This window comes from Panthera onca, chromosome B2 (assembly GCF_046562875.1).
Source record: "Panthera onca isolate mPanOnc1 chromosome B2, mPanOnc1 haplotype 2, whole genome shotgun sequence".
NCBI lineage: Eukaryota > Metazoa > Chordata > Mammalia > Carnivora > Felidae > Panthera > Panthera onca.
Genome location: NC_138343.1, coordinates 149,097,878 through 149,118,424, shown reverse-complemented (window position 1 = coordinate 149,118,424; position 20,547 = coordinate 149,097,878). Strand labels below are relative to the sequence as shown.

Genomic DNA, 20,547 nt, shown 5'->3' with positions numbered 1-20,547 from the left:
ATCCCCCAGCCCCTCTATTGTGCAATTTCTTCTGGCCGCCACACGAACTGCCCTTCCACTCGATTTCAGAAGGCACGGTCAGTACTTGAAATAATTAGCGTCTCGTATTTTATGTGTTTTTAAACTGGAAAGGCTTTAATTATTCAAATTTCGACTCAGCTGCCTCTCACATTTGCCTATGTGACTATGCCCTGGTCCGATCATTGGGAAGAGTCACGTTTTAGGGTTCCACGTTGTCCTTGGTGGGTTAGGAAATGTGCTGAGTTACAATTTTCGCTGGAAGACGCGTAATTATCCACGTGAATGGGATCATGGAAAATGCGAGTGGAGTAGAAAGGGCGTATTACCACTGCGCGGTCTTTGCCAAGGCCTTTCAGTACATTTGCACAATTGCACGCTTTATCAAATGCTTCATTAATTTACAGGGTATGATTATAAACTCACACCAGTTTTGAATCCAAGGATGCCCCCCCCCAAAATGACAGAGGTTCCAGTGGATACACCTCAGATCTAGATGTTTCTCTTTCTATCATCAATCATGCCACGTTGACAGTTATGAGAGTTGTTTTAAGGCCGGAGCTGGGAATTAAGCCACGACGTTACTGCTCAAGCCCACTTCCTAAAGTAAACCACAATTTATAGGTGTGGGCTGCATTGGCTTTGATATTCTGACACAATTAGGAAACGTAAACAGTTAGAAAAGGAATTGGCCTCCATTCTAAACCAAATGAGTCCTGCCTTTAGAATGGAGACTGTTTTGAGGCAAAGACCCCCAAATTCCCCAAATTGAACAGTAAGGACTGTAGGGTTATTCATTTGCTGAAAGCAGTACTCAGCATTCCAAAGGTGGAAACGCTTACTCTCTAGTTTAAACCAAAGAGGGCGCAGTCTCATGTTCTGGTTCCTAATCCCCTAACCTGGTTTTCGCACAAAATGAAGAAAAAGCCAACGCGCGCATTTTCGTGGTACAGTCAGTGCTCGTTCAGCGTTTTCAAGAGGTAGTTACACTGAGAATGAAAAGCCCACCAGTCCCGCGGCAGAGTCCTTGTGGAAGGGGTGTTGAGTTTAAGGCACGTTGACTAATTCTTTGATAACCCCGACGTGAGCGTGAGCGGGACTGAGTGATTTGCACTTGGCCAGTAGTATTCCGTGGAGCTAACCTTACATCACGTCCTCGACTAATCACAGAAGGCCGTGGGCTCCCTCCCTGCTCCCTTCCTGGGAACACTCACCCTGGGGCCGCCGGCCGCCATGTTGTGAGGACACTCAAGCCGCCCCAGGGAGAGGTCGGTGCGGTGAGGAGTGGATGCCTCCTGCCCGCTGCCGATGAAGAACCAGGAACTCTTCCCAAAGGCCATGCAAATTCCACCTTAGCAAGGGATCCTCCAGCCTTCAGATGGCCCTCACAGCACCCTCGGGAGGGACTCTGAGTCAGACACACACACACACACACACACACACACACGAAGCCACGCTAACCCTGACCTGCAGGCACTGAGATAACAAACATTTATCGTTTTAAGCTGCAAAGTTTGGGGTAAGCTGTCAAGAAGCAGCAGATAACTAATACAGAAAGGGAGAAAAATATCCCTCCTCCCGCCATCCCTGAGTTCACAGGAAAACATGGACGGAGCGAGCACAAAGTGTGTGTTGAGTGATACGGGCAGGTCTGGGTTCTTGACGTTTCAGTTACTTCAGAGTTTTCTTTCCCTTGGGTGTGCACGTATTACTCACATGTCCATGAACCTTTTCCCTTTTCTACTCATCTGAGAAATCCCCGAGGTTGACAGTGAGAAGCAGAGTCAGAATGCACAGGCACGACAAGGACTGACCCTCAAACACTCCCCGCCCCATTTTCCTCGCCCCGTCTTCCTTCCACTCTTGGCCAAGGTTTTGGGGTTATCCATGATGAGGCTCTGGGGGTTTGATGGTGGGGTTCGTGGGGTCTGGAGCTGATGGCCAAGAAGGAATTCCTGAAGAGTCTTTGGTGCAAAAAGGTGATTTTATTAAAGCCTGGGGATAGGATCCGTGGGCAGGAAGAGCTGCCCTGTAAGTGTGTGTGGGGGTGGGGGTGGGGGGAGGGTGACTGTTTCATGGAGTCGGGAGATAAAGCCAAGAGGGAGTTTCCAAAGAGACTTTCACAAGCTCAAGGCTTCCTGGAGGCCTGGCTATTGTCAAGCCAAGGTTGTTTTTCCCTCTAGCAAAGGAGTTCCTGGAGACAGACACATTTTACTCTGCCAGCCTCAAGAATTCCTCAATGGGCTGCAGGTTATAAGGAAATTTAATTTTGTCTGCCATTTCCTTCGGCCTTTGTTTCCCGCATCACTTACTAAGTTTCAAGTTTAAAGTTGTAATACACTTCAGTCATCCAAAGGGGCCTTGGTGATGGATGAGTTTCAAGTAACTGTCAAATACTTCTGTTTATCCTAAAACTCTTTATCGTAATAATGATAGCAATACGTACTGTATATTCTGAGATTCTGATACATGGTGCTATTGTCAAGTACCGAAACGACAGTACTTGAGGTATTATATATAATGTTGATATCATTATACCGTTATTTTTACAATTTTTTAAGTTAAAAAATTAAAATCTAAATCCTTTACATTTTAAATACTTAAAACAATGACATTTATCATCAAAATACTTTTCTGCTTGTTCTTTTTAGCAATGACCTCAGCAGACTCCCAGTTGATGTAAAAGGACCTGTGTCTTGGGGCGCCCGGGTGGCTCAGTCGGTTAAGCCTCCGACTTCGGCTCAGGTCACGATCTCGCGGTCCGTGAGTTCGAGCCCCGCGTCGGGCTCTGTGCTGACAGCTCAGAGCCTGGAGCCTGTTTCGGATTCTGTGTCTCCCTCTCTCTGGCCCTCCCCCGTTCATGCTCTGTCTCTCTCTGTCTCAAAAATAAATAAACGTTAACAACAACAAAAAAACCACCTGTGTCTGAATTAGCCTCTTTTCAGGTCTAATGTGGCTTTCCTGTGCGGTTTGAGACCCCACTTGGAAAGATCAGGACCAGTTTGAAACCTCGCTTGGAGAGATCAGCATAGGTTTGTAGGGACAGTTGTCGGTCCCGGGGCTGGGGCCAGCTCGGTGCCCCCCACACGGGTCAGAAGAACACAGGAGCCCAAAGCAAAGCCTTGGTTCTGGCCAGTTTGCCCTGTGCCTGTTGCAAAACAAAATGAGGACCCCCCCCCCCAGATGGTTTACTTGTTTTAGGTGACCAATGGAAGACAAATCCTACTCCAGACTCCATAGCAAAATATCAAGAGCTGAGGTGCGTAAGATTCTCTGCCTAAAAATTCATTCGTATTTTCTGCTAGGTGTCTCTTTCAGCCCCAGGAGATGGGAAGCCAAGCGAAAAGCCGTGAGAAGCCGTGGTCTCCAGCTAGTTCTTCTGCAAGAGGGTCGCAGGTATGGGTGGCAGCTCCCTGGCTGAAATCCTCTGATCCTGGCAGATTTTTTTTATTGTTTATTTATTTCTGAGAGAGGGAGAGAGAGAGTGGGGGAGGGGCAGAGAGCGAGGGAGACACAGAATCCGAAGCAGGCTCCTGGCCCCAAGCCGCCAGCACAGAGCCCGACATGGGGCTCGAACTCACGGACTGTGAGATCGCGACCTGAGCCTCAGTCGGACGCTTAAGGAACTGAGCCCCGCAGGTGCCCCGCAGAAGGGATGTTTTGACGAATAAATGGGACTGTGTATAGAAAGCACCTGATATTTAGTTCCCTACCTTTGTTTTTTATGCCCCCCGTTTCCATCTTTCTAAATAAGAATTTGTAAGTGGGGGAGATCTAATGCCTGCTGTGAAATTCTATGTAGGTCTTTTGGAGAGAAGAAGCTAATTCACATCTTGGGTCTTGCAGATGTTCTAGAAGGAGCCTCAGCCTGAGGCGAAGGAATGGGACCAGGCTCCCCAAAGGCATCCCAAAGGGCCTGCATGGACTTTATTCCGGATCCCCCTTACGTCGCTCAGGAAGGGAGGGGACACACCTTCTCCTGCCACTTCTCCCTAACCTTATAAATACTGTGTCAACACAAAATGAGTCCCCTCATTCCTATCAGGGGTTTTCCAGGGGCCCGCGGGGCACAGTGTGGACGCAGAGTTGTGTGGACTGATGGCAGGATGAGAATCGTGCTGGGTCACCGGCACACGGGTTGCAAGGGGGCAGTATCAGAGTCACAGATGACTTGGACCCTGCATCCTCCTAAGGGCTCTGCCCATCTTCCTCTGCCGGGTATCCCTCCCTCGCTAGCATCCCAGTGACGGCCTTTCCCTCGTCCTCTGTCTCCTGGGGCCGCCACTCCACTCTCTGTAGCCCATCCCGGTGTTCCTAGGCCAGTGTGACATTGCCCCCTAGGGGACATTTTCAGCACGGTGTCACGTTCCCAGTCATCTGTGGCAAGAATCTAAAACTCCTGTCGCGAAGGGGATAGTCCCACAGGTAGAAAACCTGCTTCTAACTGTGTGCACAGAATCGAAGCCTGTTTTACCCACAAACACCAGTTTTCATGCACAGTCTTTTTTTTTAAGTTTATTTATTTATTCTGAGAGAGAGAGAGAGAGAGCGTGTGCACGCACAAAGTGGGGAGGGACAGAGACAGAGAGAGAGAATCCCAAGCACGCTCCTCTCTGAGAGGGCCTGATCCTGGGCTCGAACATACAAACTCCGCGATCATGACCTGAGCAGAAATCAGGAGTCAGACACTCCACTGACCGAGCCACCCAGGCACCCCTCTTCATGCACAGTCTTTTTTTTTTTTTAATTTCTTTTAATGTTTATTTACTTTTGAGAGAGGGAGAGGGAGACAGAGTGCAAGGCAGGGAGGGGCAGAGAGGGAGACAGAATCCGCAGCAGGCTCCAGGCTCTGAACTGTCAGCTCAGAGCCTGACACGGGGCTCGAACCCACGGACCATGAGATCATGACCTGAGCTGAAGTCAGATGCTTCACCGACTGAGCCACCGAGGCGCCCCTCTTCATGAACAGTCTTAACGTGCTTCGAATGTCCCCTCGAATCCACAAGCACCCGACGTGAAGGCACATTGCCGTGCACTTTGTCTGAAACTTCCACCGACTTGCGTTATTCGAGTCACCGTGACGTCTGGCTGTCGGCCTACAACACTAATTATTGTAGCTGGTGACCTCACATGTAGCGAGTGGCCAACCAGCAGCAGACTACTCCATGGAACCTTCCAGATTATTGTCCCCAAGCATCCACATATTAAAAATACACATTATTTTATTAAATTATTGTATAAGGTTCCCCAGAGCAGCTGGACCGATGGGATAAATGTGAAGATATACATGAGAGGAGATTTATAAGGTGTTGGCTCACAGGGTCATGGGGGCTGAGAAGTCCCACGACCTGCCATCCGCAAGCTGGAAATCCGGGCAGGCCAGTCTGAGGGCAGCAGAAGCTGAGAGGAGAACGTCCCAGCTCAACGGCGAACCAGAAAAGGGGCGCAAATTCTCCTCTGCCTTTTCTCTTCGGGCCCCCACGAGGCCGGACGAGGCCCCTCACGCTGGGGAGGCCGTCTGCGTTACAGAGTCACAGACTCAAATGTGGATCTCACCAGAACGCCCCGTCCCAGACACAGCCGGGATGGTGTCTACTCGGGGCACCACGGACGGCCAGGTTGACACAAACCATGAGCCACCACATTGACTTTCCTTCCGCTCCTCCTTCCTACGAAAGGAAGGCATCAGATTGCTTTTCGCAGCAGCACACGATCTGTGACTCCATCTCAAGACCGTAAAGGAGGGTCACAAAATATCTGTTGGGGTAGAGCGTGTGGTTCCCATGGAGGTGAAGCCGTGGTCCCCTACCCTCAAGGGCAAGGCCACGTCCGTCAGGCCCCCTTACAGCTCTAACAAGAGCCTATTTCTAATGGCGAGATTTCAGAAAACATGACAGGAAATTCAGGGAGATAGGTGGGCGATTTTCTGGGGCCCCCTCGAACCATCCCTCACGGACGGCACCGGATTCCGAATTCACAACACAAAGGGCATGTTAATAAGCTGGGCCCAGACTTGTTGAGTCTGAAATAATGGTTCCTTTTGAGCCAAGCGCGGGATCAAATGCGCGGTTCTCAGGCAGGAGGAAAGGGCTCCTGTTCTGTCCGTGGGCGTTTGGGCAGAGGGAGGGGCCGATGTGCACCTTCAAGGTCGGCCCTCTCCCGGTCCACGCTGCCGAGGTGGGCAGGCTCGGACGGCAGCGCTCGGCCTATGGCCTCGAGGATTTTTTGTTTACTTGTCTCCTCTGATGCCTCACGCAGCTCCAATCGGCTCTAGGGAGACTCGTGTTGGATCGGAGCCTCGTGCACACACTGACCCGCGGTCTGGAAGCCGCCCAGGCCCTCCCTGCCTCTGCACAGGTGACTGGGGACACAGCAAGGAGGGGCGGAGGCGCCTCACTCCCCATCAGTGCAGCACATCGGTGGACAGTTAGTGGGGGCTCCGGGGAGAGAGATCCCTGTTTTTTGTCCCAATGAGCCAGGAAACCACACACGAACTGGAATCTTCAATATGCACCTGGCTGCTTCGAAGGCCGTCCCTGCAGAGCTGACGGCTCCCCAGCCATCGTGCGCGAGGCCTAACGGGAACCCCGGCCGTTTGTGCTCCAAAACCCAAGGGGGCCACTCGGGACACGGCCTCGTTTGGTTTGGAAAGCCACCTTCAAGTAGCTGTCCGTTGTTCAGGGACAGCACGCGGTTTCTGTGCTTTCCTACTTGGGGTTTCCGGCCGAGTTAGTGAAAAACGGGCTCTCACCTGCCGCCCTGGCGGTTTTTCCACTGCGCTTCTTGAAATTGCCTGATTTGCGGGAGATCAGATGTGGAGGGAGGACCAGGAGGGAGAGAGACCCCATTGCTGTCCCCTCTGCCGGGCTCCACGCGCCACCTGGGAGGTGGGGGGCAGGCCTGCTGGGGGAGGCTCCCTGTCCCTGACCCCTAGGAGAGGTAAGCCGCCAGCCGTCCTCCCAGGCACCTGCCTGGAGTTAGTGGTTCGTAGACCTCGGCCATGGGCGTTCTCATGCTCCTTCTCGAATTTTCGCTGCTCCACTGGGGAGGACCCTGGGCTTCGGAACTTAAGCCTGAGAGAAAGCATGGGTAGGGGTGTCAGGCTGAGGGGGTTGGGCGTGTGACCCCGATCGCCGCGTGTGGGTGGCCTCATTCTCCACTCCCCACCTGGCAGGCCAGCCCAGGGTACTGCGTCTGGCTGACGGAAAGTGGGCAGATGAGCCTGTGCTCCTGCTGGCTGGGTCTATCTGGAACCTTCCGAAAGGGAGGGGGGACCCTTCTCCTGCCTCGTTCTCTGACTGAATGGGGGGGGGGGGGATGGCCTGCGGGGGTGGAAGGGTAGAGGCACGGGAGGACTCCCGCATGACCACAAGGGAGGGGACACCACGGGACCCCAGCATGACTGACAGAAGGTCACTTACTGATGGGAAACACTGGGTTTTTCTAAGCAAAACCGAACTTTCTTGGACAAGCACTGAGAATGGAGAGTCTACGCGTCGGGGGAGGGAGTCCGGCTCCAAACACGGGCTGTCGCGCCCTGTCCAAGGCTTCCGTTTCCCCTCCGCACGACGGGGAGGGGCAGCGACTCCCTGCTGCGTCCCAGCCAAGGTCACAGGACATGAACCTCCGGGTGCTCCTTGGCCAACGTCTGGCCTCCTGGGCGCCTGATAAATGTTTGCTTCCCTCCTCTTCGGGCGGCCTCTCCACCTGTCCCATGACCTCAGCGGCCTTTCTCGGAGCCTCGTCCACCCCTGCGTTGGGTCACGTGTGTGAGAGGAAAATCGTCGCACCTGCCCGTGGCCGTGCCCTGCCCTCTGTCCTTTGCGGTAATATCTCACCTCGCACCCGGGACACGCGGGTCTGTCCGACAAACCTCCACCAACTGATGGAAGAGCCTGGGTCCCACCGTTACCGGGGGGGACGAGGTGCCCCAGTGGGAGCCAGACTGAAATCCCACCGCAACAGCTCGTAACGACGCAGCCCCGCCGAGCTCGCATTCAGGCAGGACACGCTGAGCGCGGGCCCCCGGGGGGAAGAGAGCGCGGCCCCGGGGGCCCCGCGTTTTAAAAACTAACTTACTTCGGCCCGGCTTTATGCAGGAACGATGGACAAGCGAAACCTGTCCGCGTAAGGCGTGACGTTCTGACCCAGGGGTGCCTGGGCCACGGCTCCCGCGACCGAGGCGACGAACACATCCATCTGACACACTTACTGAGGATGTGGTCTCCGGGCACGTTCAAGTTCGCAATACTGTGAACGGCACTCGGCGTGCCGCACCACCGGCCCCCAGAACTTACTCGTCCTTCACCTGGGAGTCGGGACCCCAGCCCCAGGGCGGGCAGGCACCGTTGCACTGCCTGGGGCCGTCAGCCCATTTCCATCCCACAGGCGGGGAGCGTGCGTGTCCGTCCGTCTGTGCGTCTGTGCGGAGCTTTCCCACCCGCCACGACGCCCCCAGGCTCGTCCCTGCGACGGCGGCACGACTTCCTCCCTTCTCGTGGGGTGGCCGCACGGTAACCCCCCCCCCCCCAGACCAGGTCCCCGCCTGACGGAGGAAGTACGGACACTCGCTCAGGGTCAGAGCGTCTGGAAGCCCGGAGCCCCCTCTGAGGTGGGTGCCGGCAGGTGCCCCGCTGCACGCGAGGGGGACTCGGGGACAGGCCAGCGGAGGAAGCCCTTCCAAGGAGAACCACCAGGCACAGCCAAGTGCCCAGGCTCAGATGCAGAGCGCACCCCTGAAGATGCACACGGGTTCGCGCCCACACCGTCTGAACATCGCACACGCTGCGTGGACGTCACACGCACGCTTCTGTGGGATGTACGTCACACGGGCGCTTACGCACAACGTCACACACGCGCTTCTTCGCTACGTAGGCGTCACACACACACATTTATACCACGTACACGTCACACACACGTACGCTTATTACCACGTATACATCACGCGTACGGGCACCGCACGTACGTCACAGACGCATAGCACGTCTCCATCGCACACACACACGCTGCGTGTGCATCATGCACACACGTGTGCGTCTCCCACGACTCCCTCACTATGCACTGGCTGTGTGCCGTATGTCACATCGTTGTGGTCACCCTCGCCCCGAACGCCTCCTCTCCTGGGTGTGGGGTCCACACCCGCTGCCAGCTGGGATCCGCCCCTTCTCTCGAATAGACACGAACTCCGAACGCCCCGGATGCGATGAGACGGCGTGCACGGGCTGAGGCGAGGATCTCCCTCCGTAAGCTGGGTCTTGCGAAGGGGACCCCCCCTGGTGTCCGGAGGGTGCGCTGGCTGAGCTGGGGAGACCGGCTCCCGTCCCCTCCGGCGCGGCGGCCAGACTCCCGCCTGAGAGCAGACGCGAGCAGCCAGCAGCGGAAAAGCGGGCGCGTGTAGTCAGTCTGCGTGCACGGGAACCTGCAGAAAGGGACACGAAGCCGTGAAGGAGCGCACGGGCACCGGCGTGTGCACACCAGGGCACGCGCGCCGTCCTGCGCAGGAACGCGGAGCCGCGGGCTCACGCGGGGCCCGCTCTGGCCGGGGGGGGGGGGGGGGGGGGGGGGGGGGTGGGCAGGGCGCCGGGGAGGCGGGCGACAGCGACAGCGGATGGGTCGTTGTAGCAGGTCCGTTCGTCCAGGTGCGTTTCGTGTCGGGATTACCGTCGGCAATTGCCGCCTCCTGGACCAGGATGTCCTCTTCCTGGTGGGGGAGGGTCCAGGAAATCTCACCTCTTGTGTTTAGCTAGGACGAGGGAGGGCAGGGAGCCCCCCTGCACCTGCTGCTTCCCTCGAGCGGAACAGTCGGCAGAGTTAGGGGCATAGTTAGGGCGTGTTCTGAACCCCTTCAAGAGTCGGCAAGGATATCAAGAAGCTGAGAGGTGGTGGGCTTGAGAGACGGAGCCAGCGGTGAAGACGGGGTGGGGGGGCGGGGGGGAGCGGCCGTCCCCGCACAGCGCGCACTGTCACTTGAGCCTGCAGCCAGCCTGCAGACCGTCTGTCCGTCGCAGGAGGTGCTAACACGCTGGGGGAGAATCCGCAGCCCTCACGCTTAAGCGTCAGCGTGGCGCCACAAGCGGACCCTGCCCACGGCTCCGCTGTGCGGGCGTCCTTCCCGCCCGCATTCCCACACTCGGCCCGCACCCGAGTCACCCGGGGCGCCCCACCCGAGCTTTGGTTCCCAGGGGACACGATGCTGCCGGCGTGGGGACACATCTCGGGGGCCGCCATCCTCCGTTCCTGCGGGACAAGCCTCCGCTCACGTGGCGGCCCAGGCGTGGCTCGGAAACCCTCCCGGGGCCAGCGGCCAAGTCCAACAAGCGGGGTGGCCTATCGTCTCCCAGCTCTGGAGGCTGAAATCTGAGCAAGGGTCAGCTGGGCGGCGCTCCTGCAAAGGCCCTGGAGGAGCCGTCTGTTCCGGACCTTTCTCTCGGCCTCTGGTGGGGCTGCCCTCCTTGGCGGTGCTCGGTCCGCACACCGTCTCCCTGGTCCCGGTCTCCGTCATCACATGGCTTGTCTGTGCGTGTCTGTGTCTGTGTGTGCGTCTATGTGTGTGCCTGTGTGTGTGCATGCACGTGCATGTGGTGCATGCACGTGCATGTGGTGTGTGCGTCTGTGTGTGCATCTACGTGTGTCTATGTGTGTGCATGCAGTGTGGGTGTCTATGTGTGCATGTCTGTGTGTGCACCTGTGTCTGTGTGTCGTCTCCTTTACCCCCCCGTGGTTTGTGCGTTCCGGGGTCCAGGACTGGATTCCCGTCACTGCTGACCCTTTGGGCATCAGAGAAAGGTTCCAGGTGCAGTGACCTCGTGTCCTTGTTCACACTGGTCCAGGGTCCTGTCCTCGTGTGCAGTGACCTCGTGTCCATCCCCGGCCTGGCCACAGGACCAGTTCACGCCCTTCTGCTCCTCCTATCCACCCGTTCCCCGGGGCCCTTGTCTCTCACTCACATATGGAGCACAGGTCGGCATGGGAGCGCCGTTTCCTGTCGCCTCCCGTAGCACGGCCTCGGTGGGACAGTTCCTCTTGTCCCCAAACGCCGCTGTCTCACGGATCTGCATCCACTAGGGGAAGGTTGAAACCCAGACTTCAGCGGCAGCTGGGTGGGCACCTTCCGGCACCTTCTCAGCCTTGCTCTGCTTTGTTTCCTCTCCTCCAGCAAAACCGGTGGTGGAACGGCTGCGTGCACACACTAGGGACGTAAGAAAATGCAGCCCTCCACACGCACCCCCATGTTTTCAGCAGCGCTGTCGACAGTAGCCAAAGGATGGAAAGAGCCCAAATGTCCCTCGATGGGTGAATGGATAAAGAAGGTGTGGTCTATACATACAATGGAGTTACTACTCAGCAATCAAAAACAATGAAATCTTGCCTTTGGCAACTACGTGGATGGAACTGGAGCGTATTATGCTAAGTGAAATTAGTCAGAGAAAACAAAAATCAGATGACTTCACTCATTTGAGGGCTTTAAGAGACAAAACAGATGAACATAAGGGGAGGGAAACAAAAATAATATAAAAACAGGGAGGGGGACAAAACACAAAAGACTCAAATACAGAGAATAGAGGGTTGCTGGAGGGGGTGTGGGAGGGGAGATGGGCTAAATGGGGAAGGGGCCCTAAGGAATCTACTCCGGAAATCATTGTTGCACTAGATGCTAACTAATTTAGATGTAAATGAAAAAATAAATACATGAAATGCAGCCCTCATGACCCGTGAGAAGCTTCTCCAGGGGCTAATACCGTCCGTAAACATTGGGTCTTGTGAATCTGTGTTGTGCCCAGTCACGTGGTTGTCCTGCTAAACCCCCAGTCTCGGGGGGTCGCCGTTAGGCCGGGTCAGCCCGTCATGCTGCCTCCTCCCCGGACCCTGGGACAGCCGCAGGCCCTGGAAGAATCTGGAAGGATCGGTCACTGCGGAGGCGGCTGGCTGCTTCAGGGACGTGGGGCTCCGTGGACTTTCTGTCTGTCCATCTGTTTATGACAGTCTGATCTTCCATTTTCCAGATGATTCTCAACGCTGCCCCCAAAACGCAGAGCCGTATCTGGCAAGTGGTGCCCCAGACGTGGACTTTCCTGACACCTGGTGGCCACTGCCTGCCCCCCGGCATCACAGGCTCTCTGCCGTCGTACGGTCGTTGCTGAGGAAGACAGATGAGCAGGAGAGAAACCACAGAAGCCCAGCAAGCACGTGGGGGGGCTCGGGACCAGTAACACGGGGGTGGTTGGAACCTGGCTTCAGCGACATCTCTGCCGAGGAACAGTGCGTTTGTAGACAAGGGACAAGAGAAGGAAGGGGCCTGGGGGTTCCACGCTGGTGAATACACGGGGAGAGGAGGGAAGATGGGGCTGTCTACACGGGGTCTGCGATCCGGGTCCTCCGGTGCCAACTCTGCGCTGAGTCTAGGCTCCTCTCGTGGTTAAGAATCACCTTGCCCTTCCTGGTCGGGGGAGGGCAGCGGGTTTCTCTGTGTCCGCCTTTTCTCAGCTGCCTTCAGCTGGGAAAACTCCTACAGCAGGGGCCGTGTGAAAACACAGACTATCAGCGATGACTTGGAAAGACGCAACTTGGCTCGCAGGACCCACGCACAGCCCGTTTTCCCGAGGAAATCCGGTCGCGAGGTGAGGGGCAGGCCCGCGTGGGGTTCGGGAGGTCGGCCGACACAGCAGGTGCGCTGCTGACTCCCGGCTGCTGAAGGACCCTCAGGGAGACATCTGTGTGGAAGGCTCCAGGTTCACACCAGCTGGGCGCCCTGCCTTGGGAACACGGCACACGGGGTGGCGGGACCCTGGCCCCCAAGGGCCGAGTTGCCCCTCAGGCCGTGCGCTGTGAGCGCAGAGCCCTTGCTCACCTGTGAGTCACGATCCCCCGGTTCCCGGACACGTCATCAGCCTGATTTCTCTGTGCCTCCCCACCGTGTCACGGCCTCTGGTCCCACGGCCCCGCCACAGTCGTGGAGGCGCGGGGAGAGCTTCCTGACTGAGTGGCAGCAGCAGGTGCGTGGCTGCCTCCCAGACGGGGCGGGGGAGGCGGGGGACAGCTGATCCTCGGGGGCAGAGGGCAGCGTCCAGCGTGTGGCCACCACGGCGAGCGGGCCTAACCAGGGGTCTCAGGCCGCAGCACCGCACGTGTCCCCGCGGCCCTGGAGGGAATGTCCGCAGGGAGCCGTGTGCACAGCTGTCGGCCAGGCCGCCTCCAGGGGCTCAAGCGCACGTCCTGCTTCTCTCCGGCTCGTCCCAGACAGGCCGGGCCTCGAGGAGCTGCTGACCCCGTGTGGAAGCAGGTGGGGACGAAGCGGTCACGGGCAGCAGGGTGGCAGTGGGGTTCCGCCACGCTTCCGAGGGACGCCCGCGCCTCGTGCAGGGGCGGGGGGTGGCAGTGAGGCTCCGTCTGGAAGCACAGGAAGCTGTGAGCAGGGCTAGGGGTTTCTGGCGGCAGCTACTTGGACGCCTGTTTGCATTGGCTTCGGGGGCCGGGGAGGCGGGAGAACGCCTCAGAGAGGGTACTGATGAAGTCAGAGGCCTAGAAATAATTCTGAGTTTCAGTTTAATGTTCAGAGTTCTTTGTCCCAAAACCCTTTCTATAAATATAGTTTCCTTTAAAAATGTTTACTCTCGGGGGGCCTGGGTGGCTCAGTCAGCCCAACGCCTGACTCTCGATTTCAGCTCAGGTTATGATCCCACGGTTCGTGGGGTCGAGCCCCGCGTCAGGCTCTGTGCTGGGCGCGGAGCCTGCTTGAGAGTCGCTCTCTGCCCCCCCCCCCCCACCTCGCTCCGCTCGCACACCCTCGTTCCCTTTCTCTAAAAAAAGTAATAACGAAGTAAAAATCTTTATGCTTTTTCAAATTAAATGGTTTTCCTAAAAATGGGGGAACGGTATACAGGTGCATGGGACAGAGGGCACGTTCGCCCCCTACGCCCACACTTGTGCTGTGCAGAGAAGGGTTTGGCCTGAATCTGCTTGTAGGCTCATCGTACGCGGGTGTGCAACGCGTGCACCTGTGTGTATATTGGTACTCACGTCCGCATATGCACGTGTCCGAGAGTTTTCTTTTTTCTTATGAAATGTCTTCATTTTTCATCGAAATATAGTCAACACACCGTGTTATATTAGATCCAGGTGTACAAGAGAGTGATTCGACATCCACACCCCACACAGTCCTCATCGCCACATCGCACACCAAACCACTGATCCCTTCCCCCACCCCTCCCCTCCGGTGACCAGGGTGTCCTCTGTGCTCAAGAGTCTGTGTTTTGATTCGTCTCTTTCTTCTTTATCCGCTCATTTGTTTTGCTTCTGGGCCCCATGGAGATGACTTTTTCCATTAAAACAGGCTCGTGCTACTTTTGTTCAAAAACCAAACAAAAATGTTCAGTAGAAGGGTTTATAAAATGTTCTCGGCCACACCACGCTCTCATCCCGTCTGCCTTTCCACACCTTGCCGGCAAATCTTTCCCAGAGAGCCGAGCAGTTCCCAGATAAGCAGCCGCTGGATGATCTGCAATTTGCAAACAGGTCCTGCGACTTGCCAAGTGAAAACAGGTCTTACGCAAGGGTTTCCCGAGGTACTACTGAATAGAGTCGTTTGAGCTCCTTGCGACCAAAGGCAAACCAGGAAAACATCCAGCGTTCTCCACGATTCAGGACGCCGTGTGCCACGGTAATGACGGGAGCGAAGGAGGCACAGAACTAGGTAAAATCCACACGTGTGATGTTGCTGACTTTGGGGACATAATTCAAACTTTATGGACGTTTGTGTGTTGTGGGATCAAAGGCACAAAATTATCCTTGGAGATTTACCAAAGTAGTTTTACATCCCCGAAGCTTTGCCTGTGCAGACAAAATAATGGATTGAAAACTACCCAGAACATTCCAACATGACCACCACTCTGCCGCTCGCCCGGGGATCACGGGTGAAGGTGTATTTGGCCCTTGACTGTCCCAGCTTTCTTAGCTACTCACAGGGCTCCCCAGGACCCTGTTCAAGCAGAAGGTCTCGGGCTCTGCTGGGCTCACAAGACGTGGGGCTGGAACTCTCTGTGGGGGAAGACCCCTCTGGGTGGGCATTGTTGGAGCCGGGCAGCCGCTCTGTCACCCTCATGGAGATGGGGGTGGGGGCTGAGTGTGATCGCCCTCCGCATACGATCCTTCATATGACCTGCTCTACTGGGGGACGGTCTGTACCCCCACCTGAACTTGTTTGATTTCTCTGTTTGCTTCGTTGCAAACAAAGCCCTTGTGTTCCGTTAGTGTCCAGATACGATTCTGGGTGCTACGCGCGTATCCGACCCAGGGCAGGCCCGGCAAGTAGCTTGAACGACTGCAGAAGTTGGTGCTGGAGCTCGGGCAGCAGAAGGCCCATCGGAGGGAAAGGGAGCGTGCACGTGAAAAGCAAAAGGGGCGTGGGTGCATGTGCTGGCACGCGTGTGGGCTAAACCTGGCGCCTCCCTTCCCCTCCCAAATACCAGAGTGTGGGGCGCCTGGGGTCTCAGTCGGTTTGGCGTCCGACTTCAGCTCGGGTCACGATCTCACGGTTCATGGGTTCGAGCCCCGCGTCGGGCTCTGTGCTGACAGCTCGGAGCCCGGAGCCTGCTTCGGATTCTGTGTCTCCCTCTCTCTCTGTCCCTCCCCCGCTCGCACTCTGTCTCTCTGTCTCTCTCTCCTTCAATTAAAACGAAACATTAAACACAATCTTTAAAAATATATGTCCAGATACAAGAGGATGGCGTGGGGCGTTTCCCCTCTCAGGTTCGTTCCGCGTTGCGACGCTGGCGGGCGCACACACGAGCATTAAGCGTGACCCGCCAGCCTTTCTCTCTGGGACAAGATGACGCTGCTTAGCCTTTCCAGAAGCCGCGGCTCGGGGGCTCTGCGGATTCCTGTGGAAGATGCGGGCTGCGTGGTCAGGCCTCTGAGGCTCAGGAGGAATGAGCGCGAGGGACCCCAGGGGCGGGGAGGACCCAGAATCGCAGCATGGCTCCGAGGGAACACCGTGAGCATGAACACAGTTAGGGATATTTCAGGTCCTTCTCCGGGCCCTGCTTCTGCTGACTTTGTCCTGAGCAGGGTCTCCGCTCTCTGATAAGCGATGAGGAGCAGGAGGGGCCTCGGCTGAGGGAGGACAGGACCCAGGAGGACCCCAGCCCGCTCCAGAGGACCGCCGACCAGCGTGCTCCTCACAGGCACCCACCTCACCCACCGGCCAGCCTGCCCCTTCGAGGCTTCAGATGCTTTGAAACCCTGGCTAGGAGATGAAGAGAATGCTTTCTGGAGCCAGAGATCAGAGAGTATAAATTGCTCTTCCAGGAAAAAAAAAAAAGGAGCCACCAAATACATTTGTTTCCGAAGTATAAGAATTCCGAACTTCAAGCAATAATTTGCTCCTGTCCTTACATACACATTTTTCATCTTTATTAGATGAAAGTGTAAGTAATGATGACGACAAATTTGAATTTGTATGGTGCTGCTTTTATCAACAAAGGTATCAGGTTTAAATGCCAAGAAAATTGATATTAATTTGCTTCCAGAAGTAATTTCTTTAAAAGAGCCGATCCGTGATTAGACTTCCGAGAATTAAGGCTGTCTTTAGCTTCTTAGCTGGAAGTTTGCTATTTCAAGTGTGACCTTCTAGGACGCCCCCTGGGAGCATTAGGGGAGCTCAGCGTTAGCCCAACAGTGGCACCTAGTGGCTGGGAAAATCTCCTGCCTGTCAGACCCCATGAGTCTCTAGAACATTCTTTGTCTCAGCCGTGTGCCAGGCACTGAGTCTTTCACCTTAATATCCAGTGAGCGATCCTGAGGTTTCAAGCAGATCTACAAAACCATCTTTTTCTCCTCCAAGTGATAAGGTGCTGATGTTAATTTTATTTTTTTTTAATGTTTATTTATTTTTGAGAGAGAGGGAGACACAGAATCCGCGGCAGGCTCCAGGCTCCGAGCTGTCGGCACAGAGCCCGACGCGGGGCTCGAACTCATGAACGGCAAGATCATGACCTGAGCCGAAGTCGGACGCTCATCCGACTGAGCCCCCCGGGTGCCCCTGTTAATTTTAAAGAAAAAGGTGGTTATGGGTATTTTTGACACCCGAAGACGTCAGCCATTTGAGGCTCACCCCGGGGCCCGGGTTCACAGTTCCAGTTATGCGTTTTGCTAATAATGTTGAAACTGGCTGACAAGTCAAGACAGCTTTCGGGTTTCTGGAATTTCCCACGCTCGTCCCTGCAGGAGTGTGTAAATTAGGGAGCGCACACTTCTGAGGCTGGGGCCTCCTCTAAACTTGTCCTCATCACAGGCACGGCCTGGGCACGGTCCTAGTGGACCTCCCTTAGGAGATATTCTGGATGTCGTCACTAGGATGGCAACATAGCTTGTCCCTGACTTCGCTCCCTCTCCCGAGAGCCACTCACGACTATTGAAGAACAACACCAGTGAGAGAATCCCGGAACAGGGGAGTGGGGCCCAGGCACCGCCTGCACCTCAGAGACCAGGCCATCCCACAGCAACAGGGTAAGAGAAACGACCACACGGCCACACGCTGGCCACTCTGCCCCTCCCCCAGGCCAGCACAGCGCCACGCGGACAGGTCTCTCCCCAGCCTCTGGTTCTTCCAGTGGGAAGAGGGAACCTGGGCTCACAGCTAGGCTGCCCGGCACGTGAGTCATTTTGTGGGAGCCCCTAATCTGATTTCATACCATGGGGAATGCAGGGGAATGTGCAGGGCTCGACCACTGGGAATGTGACTGTCAGGGAGGAGGGGGGCGGGGCTTGCGACGGCACTTGGATCTTGGCAGACCAAGTTCATGCTTGCGGTGCCCAAGCAGGGAAACCAGTGAGAGGTTTTGTTCCACAGCAAAACTGCAGAAGCCAGGGGCGCGGTCTGCCCGGGGAACGGGATGGGGTGCAGACCTGCCTGATTCGGACCCTCAGACGAGGATCCTGCCAGCCCTGGAGCCCAGCTCGCCCGTGCCCAGGCAAGGTGCTGAGTCACAGCCCCGCTCACCGTGGAGGCTGCCTTCTAGCCCCGTTTGAGCAGAAGGGCTGGCAACCAGTCCTGGAAGCCGTGCACCCAGTGCTGCTGGAGCCCAGAGGCGGGCGGGCAGAGCTGACGGCCCCCAGAAAAAGCCAGCACTGAATGTGGGGGCTTCCCGTGTGGCACACGGCAGGGAAATTAGTGCACAGCCGAGTCCCAGCCCCTCCAAACCAGACAGCTTGTTTGGGAAACCGAGAGAAACCTGGAATGTCTTTTCCTCTTCCCGTCCGGGCGCAGGGGCTGAGACACAGCCCCATCCGCGGCACAGAGTGTCTTCCAGCCCCGTATAGACAGAAGGGTTGGTGACAACGCCTGGAAGCCATGTGACCCAGCAGTGCTAGAGCAGAGAGAGGGGCAGACAGAGGCGATAGTTCGCAGAGCAAAGCTGGGGGCCCTGTTCTTCCAGGGAGCTTGGGGTACGGGTTGGCTTGAGTTAAGAAACAAAGAACTCTACCAGCTTTAGAACTGTTTCCCCTGTTGTTCCTGGGCATCCCTGCCCATCTAATTCACAGCCCCGCTCATCACTGAAGACAGCTTTCAGCCTGTCAGGCCAGGGAACCTAACCAAAGCACGTGAGAAGCTGAGTAGCCCACTCAATAGTCCTACATACAGCGGCACTTGAACCGAGAGTCCAGCCTGTGACCTCCCCCCTCTGCAGAGCTAATCGGTGGCCTCACCTGACCAGAGAATTCTGGCCTGATTCAGGTCCCCAGACCATGAGCTGTACAGGTCCTGGTCCTGCAGCCCTGCCAAGGCCGGGAGGCTAATTCACAGCCCCGGCTAGTACTGAATATTACCCAGCCCTGGCCAGCTGGTAAATCTGACCAGAGAGTCCAGCCAGACATGGAGCCCATCCTACAGCCTCACTTGGGTAGGGAAACAAACCAGCAATCCTATTCAACAGTTCTCAGCCAGTAGCACAACCCCAATTCCCAACCACAGAGCTGGAAAAGCTGCCTTGCCAAAAATAGACCGTAATAGTAGGGCCCATCTGCCCAAGGACGTTACCAGCAGACACACCCAGAAACTCAAACTGAACTGACTGGTGAAGAACTCTCCCTGCCAAAGCAAATCTGGAACATCTAGAAGAGCTCAGCTACTCAAATGCACAGATACCACTGCAGTGAATCAAGGATCATGAAAAATCAGGTAAGTACCACACAACCAAAGGAAACCAATAAAGCTCCAATCACTGACTCTAAAGAAATGGAGATCTATGAACCATCAGACAGACAATTCAGAATAATCCTGTTACGGAAGTTTAGTGAAGTGCAAGAACACAGACAGACAACTAAACAAAATTAGGAAAACAATGCACGAACAAAATAAGAAGTTCAACAAGGGATAGCGACCATCGAAGCAAACAAATGAAATCCTGGAGTCGAAAAATTCAATAACTGAGCTGAAGAATTCAACAGAAGAGAAGTTTTTAAGAGTAGACTCAGCCACGCAGAATAAAGAATCAGTGACCTGGAGGACAGGACAATGGAAATTATTCAGTCAGAGGAGCAAAGAGACAAAAGAATGAAAAAGAGTGAAGAAAGCCTATGGGAATTATACGACACGATAAAAAGAAACAATACTCACATTATGGAAATTCCAGAAGGAGAAGAGAAGGAGAAAGGAACAGAAAGTATATTGAAAGTAACAATGACCGAGAACTCCCCAAACCTGGGGAGAGAAATGGACATCCAGATCCATGAGGTCCAAATAGGTTGAGCCCAATTAGGGCTACACTGAGACAAATTGTAATTAAATTGTCAGCAAAGACAAAAAAATAAATAAATAAAAATAAAAATAAAAACGGAAAAACAGGAAACAACAAAATGGCAATAGTAAGTCCTTACCTATCAATAATTATTTTAAACATAAAGGGATTGAATTCTCCAATTAAAAGACATAGAACAGCTGAATGGATAAACAACCAAGATCAAACAACATGCTGTCTAGAAGGGGCTCATGTTAGCCTTAAAGACACTCACAGACTGAGGGTGAAGGAATGGAAAAGACATTTCAAGCAAATGGTAACAACAACAAAGCAGGGGTAGATATATCTACGCTGTACGAAACAGACTTTAAACTAAAAACGGTAACAAAGAGACAAAGAAGATTATTAAATGATGATAAAAGGGTCAATACATCAAAAAGATATAACAATTGTAAATATTTCTGTACTCAACATTGGATCCCTAAATATATACAGGAAAAGCTGGCAGAGGTAAAAGAATAAATCAGTAAGAATACAATAATAGTTAAGGACTTTACTACCCCATTCTCAACAGTGGAGAGATCATGCAGAGAATCAATATGGAAACAACAGATTTGAACAACACTGTAGACCAAATGGCCCTAATAGACATGTACAGAGCATTGTAATACACATTCATTTCAGGTACACGTGGGCCATTTTTAGAATAAACTATATGTTAGACCATGAAACAAGTCTTAGCAAATTCTAAATGATTGAAATTATATCAAGTATCTTCTCTGACCACAATGTCATG

At 54.7% G+C, this 20,547-nt stretch overlaps 1 protein-coding gene and 1 long non-coding RNA gene across 4 annotated transcripts in view; one reads left to right on the top strand and one right to left on the bottom strand.

Moving 5' to 3' along the window:
- Nucleotides 1-5,991: 5,991 nt before the first annotated feature.
- On the bottom strand, nt 5,992-8,083 carry LOC132667855 (uncharacterized). The gene is made up of 2 exons (XR_009605411.3): nt 7,857-8,083; nt 5,992-7,769 (listed from the first exon to the last, which is right to left on the bottom strand). It is a non-coding gene; the product is annotated as an uncharacterized LOC132667855 (long non-coding RNA).
- A 1,012-nt stretch (nt 8,084-9,095) lies between these two features.
- The window catches only part of UNC93A (unc-93 homolog A), a 40,854-nt gene continuing 29,402 nt past the window's right edge, over nt 9,096-20,547 (top strand). Inside the window, exon 1 of one of the 3 annotated variants that reach the window (XM_060617087.3) lies at nt 9,096-9,260. The gene's annotated coding sequence lies outside the window, so the exon portion shown is untranslated. Of the gene's footprint in view, nt 9,261-13,067; nt 13,298-17,312; nt 17,521-20,547 lie in introns of those variants that run through there. The other 2 variants (XM_060617086.3, XM_060617084.3) reach the window with 2 other exon arrangements.